The sequence below is a fragment of the Bombina bombina genome, chromosome 5 (genome assembly GCF_027579735.1).
Source record: "Bombina bombina isolate aBomBom1 chromosome 5, aBomBom1.pri, whole genome shotgun sequence".
In the NCBI taxonomy this organism is placed as follows: domain Eukaryota; kingdom Metazoa; phylum Chordata; class Amphibia; order Anura; family Bombinatoridae; genus Bombina; species Bombina bombina.
This window is the reverse complement of record NC_069503.1, coordinates 580,289,153-580,293,991: the sequence shown is the minus strand read 5'-3', so window position 1 is coordinate 580,293,991 and position 4,839 is coordinate 580,289,153. Positions and strand designations below refer to the sequence as shown.

Below are 4,839 nucleotides of genomic sequence, written 5' to 3'. Positions count from 1 at the left end.
CCCAGCAGGGCCAACTCAGCCCTTAATCCTTTTGATGTCGCTCAAATGAGTACCATTACATTTCTTAATAATAAGTAACAACTATAACTATCCAACAGCCGATTTTTTTAAATTTTGAGAGCGAGCGCTGAAAATGACCTTCAAGACTTTGAGTACCACTGTGAGAAAGGCGCTATATAAATAATAATTATATATATATATATCATCCTTCTCCCTCACCATGGCCCTTCTTTTGTGTTCTCCTCACTCCCCTATGCCCCTTCATTTGTTGTTCCTCTATATCCTTTTTCCTCATGTCATCTTTCTTCTCTTTCCCTCCCAAGGCCCTTTTTTTTTTCTTTCCCTTCCTCACCAATACCTGAATTTTATACGCTGTGGCCATTGCATCCTTTTTTCTGTAATGTGACTTCAAAAATTTACAATATAAAAAATCAACCATGAACTTAAATGCCTATTAGGGTCTGTTGACAATATTTTCTATATATATTTCACTACCTGGCCTGTATAGGTTTATATTTACATTATGATTCACTCATCACTAACAACTTTTGTCCACTAATACACGTGTTAGACTTACCTGTCTCTTATCCTTGATGTTTTCCAGATCAACGAAAATACTCTGCAGGCCGATCATCAGCCCCAAGCACGTCTCAGCAAAGTTCTGGTAAGTACCTAAATAAGGAATACAAAGTAGGTTTTAGAATAAAAAAAATGGATTGAAGATTAGATTTCTACTCCCAGAGTATTACATTCAAATAGTAGTACCCTGTCCCAGTTCCCTAGCCCATCACTAATAACTATTGTTCACTAATACACGTGTTAGACTTACCTGTCTCTTATCCTTTATGTTTTCCAGATCACCGAAAAAAATCTGCAGGGCGATCATCAGCCCCAAGCACTGATCAGCCTAGTTCTGGTAAGTATCTAAATAAGTAATACAAAGTAGGTTGTAGAATAAAAAAAATGGATTGAAGATTAGATTTCTACTCCCAGAGTATTACATTCAAATAGTAGTACCCTGTCCCAGTTCCCTAGCCCATCACTAATAACTATTGTTCACTAATACACATGTTAGACTTACCTGTCTCTTATCCTTTATGTTTTCCAGATCACCGAAAAAAATCTGCAGGGCGATCATCAGCCCCAAGCACTGATCAGCCTAGTTCTGGTAAGTATCTAAATAAGTAATACAAAGTAGGTTGTAGAATAAAAAAAATGGATTGAAGATTAGATTTCTACTCCCAGAGTATTACATTCAAATAGTAGTACCCTGTCCCAGTTCCCTAGCCCATCACTAATAACTATTGTTCACTAATACACGTGTTAGACTTACCTGTCTCTTATCCTTTATGTTTTCCAGATCACCGAAAAAAATCTGCAGGGCGATCATCAGCCCCAAGCACTGATCAGCCTAATTCTGGTAAGTATCTAAATAAGTAATACAAAGTAGGTTGTAGAATAAAAAAAATGGATTGAAGATTAGATTTCTACTCCCAGAGTATTACATTCAAATAGTAGTACCCTGTCCCAGTTCCCTAGCCCATCACTAATAACTATTGTTCACTAATACACGTGTTAGACTTACCTGTCTCTTATCCTTTATGTTTTCCAGATCACCGAAAAAAATCTGCAGGGCGATCATCAGCCCCAAGCACTGATCAGCCTATTTCTGGTAAGTATCTAAATAAGTAATACAAAGTAGGTTGTAGAATAAAAAAAATGGATTGAAGAATAGATTTCTACTCCCAGAGTATTACATTCAAATAGTAGTACCCTGTCCCAGTTCCCTAGCCCATCACTAATAACTATTGTTCACTAATACACGTGTTACACTTACCTGTCTCTTATCCTTGATGTTTTCCAGATCACCGAAAAAAATCTGCAGGGCGATCAGCCCCAAGCACGCCTCAGCCTAGTTCTGGTAAGTACCTAAATAAGAAATACAAACATAGGTTTTAGAAAAAAATAGATGTATTGAAGATTCGATTTTTCGCACAGAGTATTACATTCAAAATGTATCCTGTCCCAGTTCACTAGCCCTGTTACCTTTTTATTGGAAAGTTACTTTCCATGATCAAGTGTTGTGCTTCAAGATATAATGAACCAAACATTTTTCTTTCATGATTTCATACTAGAATCTGCTAGAACAGCAAATGAACCTACTTAATTACAGTATCTGATAATCAATTTTTCTTTGTTTTCTAATATTATCTTTGTTTTAGAAATCAATAATGTAAGCCTGGTCCACGTTTGTTTGTTTTTTTCTTTCCAACCCATGCATAGTGGCATAGTGCTTGCTTACATTCTTTATTTATAAAATAACAATAATAAGAAGACAACAAAACAAATGTTATGATAGGACTATACATTTATAATGCTGCTTTATATTTCATGCTCTTTCAAAATATTGAAAGTCAAATATTTGTTTAATTATCCATTGTATCGCGATTTTAATATAATGACTTTCATCAGCCTGATAAGGATTCTGCCGGACATCCACTTGTTGCGACTATCAGCTGACCATTCTCTGCTAAATGTATGGCACACTATTCACCTTTTCATTAAAAAATTTTTTTTTTAATGCTTTACAATTTTAAAAAAAAAATTAAAAATCCAAATAAATATTGATGTCTTCACACAAACTTATTATCTATAATTTAGTATACCTTGGCTTGTGCTGATTTTATTCTAGATTTAACAGCGTTAGTAACTCGGATTCGGATCCCACCAGTAGCAGCCTTCGGAAGTGGAGAGATGCCCACTACTCCTCCACGTAAGTTATAACAAACTGAAAATGTAAACAAACAAGACAGGCAAAAATTATCTTGACATTTTATGTAATTAAGCCTTTACTATATCAAAAATAATCAGCTACAAATGATTTATAACGCAATTTTTATACAAATAAATTTATTAAAGGGATACTAAATAAAAAAAAAATATTTCATGATTCAGATAGAGCATGAGATTTTAAGCACCTTTCTAATTTACTCCTACTATCAATTTGTCTTTGTTCTCATGCTATCTTGATTTGAAAAAGCAGTACTGTAAGCTTTAGAGCCGGACCATTTATTGTTCAGCACCTGGGTAGCACTTTCTGATTTGTGGCTAAATGTAGCAAACCAATCAGCAAGCTCTACCAAGGTGCTGAACTAAAAATGGTCCGGGTCCTAACCTTTTATTAATGCTTTTTCTAATCAAGATAACATGAGAACAAAGAAAAATTGATAATAATAGGAGTAATTTAGAAAGTGGCATAAAATTGCATGTTCTATCATAATCATGAAAGAAAAGATGTGGGGTTAGTATCCCTTTAATTGAATATAACTTTTATTTAGATTTGACAGAGAGATAAAATCGGTCCATCCTGGATATTAAAATATATTTGAGCGAATAATGTATAATAAAAGTTTGTGGATAGTCTGTTGCTGTATTTTTCTTAGATATTATGTAAGAAATATTTTAGCGAGAGTCTTTCTATGTCTGTACAACATGTCTACAAATACATTGTTTTTCATACAACAAAATAATATTTGATTACTGTTTCATCGATTTCAGAACTACGCGGCATTTCTGCAGGTGGAAGCCATAGCAGTCAACTGCATTCACCTGTTCTTTGTGTAGAGGGAAGTCCTGTTGAAAATATTCAAGCAACATGCTTTTCACCATCGTCATCTGTCATCGTTGACCAAACATCAACAGAAGACCATGCCCCCATTGTGGATGAGCAGACAGCCCAGACTCAAGCTCCTCAACTGGAAGAACAACATCGGTATAGCCGTACGGAAGAATTACTTCTGGAAAATTTGCTGGCAACAAAAAAATTAACAAAAGCGGTCAACAATATGAGAAAAGATGTCCATAGACACATAGACAGGGCATTAGCCCGTGTCAACAGAGATCAGAGGCAAGCAATTGATCAAATGCACGAATCCATATTGGATGCAATATATCTGAATCTACACAATGTTTCCTGACCTGAAACATAGATAGAACTTTATTATATAACATAATTTTATGACTCACACTTGTGATACTTATATTATTTTACAAAGTTTAAAAATTGAAAGTTACATTAAAAACCGTCTTTATGAGCAGCACTCCATGCCGGTTTAATAAAAATTATTTTGAAGTAAACATGTATTGATAATTCTTACCCGTGAACTCCTTGTAGCATCCTCTTTTTTTTTTTTTTTTTTTTTTAAATAGTTTTTATTGTTTTAAAAGATAAATGAACATAAGAGCATCAAAAGCATGTACATACATTTCAATAGTACATACAACAGGAATAACAAGATTAACCAGAGGTAGTATTATATAAAACAATCACATAAAATGAGGAGCACAAGAGAGAGAATGCTGGATGTTTAAGTCCATGTTTGGTGTCTGTTGGTCAATAATCTTATTCCCACCTCTCCATGGGAGGGTGCAAAAGTCCATTTGTTGTGGAAAAAGACCCATATTATTAATAACCCATATAAGTCAGCAAACTCCTTAGTGTTTAGAGGTTTCATCATCATAAATGTTCATACCAAAATTATAGCTTAAACATAGAATATGACAATCAGAAATGTTAACCAGATTATACATAGAAAAAAGAAAAAAAAAAAGAAAACTGTGTCAAGCTATCCAAAAAGGGGAAAAAAAAAAAAAAAAAAAAAAGGGAGGGGGGTATACATCGACAAGGGATAGGAGCGGGGGAGATTGGGAGGGTTCAGATAAGGGGAAGAAAGGGGGGATGGGCAGGAGGACATTAGTAGCACCGGTTACAGCTAACCTGAGGAACCTAAAGTCCCCAAAGTGTTTTTAGGGGGAATTACTTTGGGCGAAGTGCCCAAA

At 34.7% G+C, this 4,839-nt stretch overlaps 2 long non-coding RNA genes across 2 annotated transcripts; one reads left to right on the top strand and one right to left on the bottom strand.

The window, feature by feature from the left end:
• The first annotated feature begins 1,611 nt into the window (after positions 1–1,611).
• Positions 1,612–3,594, top strand: LOC128659438 (uncharacterized). The gene is made up of 4 exons (XR_008402387.1): positions 1,612–1,672; positions 1,865–1,921; positions 2,693–2,773; positions 3,559–3,594. It is a non-coding gene; the product is annotated as an uncharacterized LOC128659438 (long non-coding RNA).
• LOC128659439 (uncharacterized) lies at positions 1,848–3,762 on the bottom strand. The gene is made up of 3 exons (XR_008402388.1): positions 3,610–3,762; positions 2,667–2,788; positions 1,848–1,929 (listed from the first exon to the last, which is right to left on the bottom strand). It is a non-coding gene; the product is annotated as an uncharacterized LOC128659439 (long non-coding RNA).
• Positions 3,763–4,839: the final 1,077 nt, after the last annotated feature.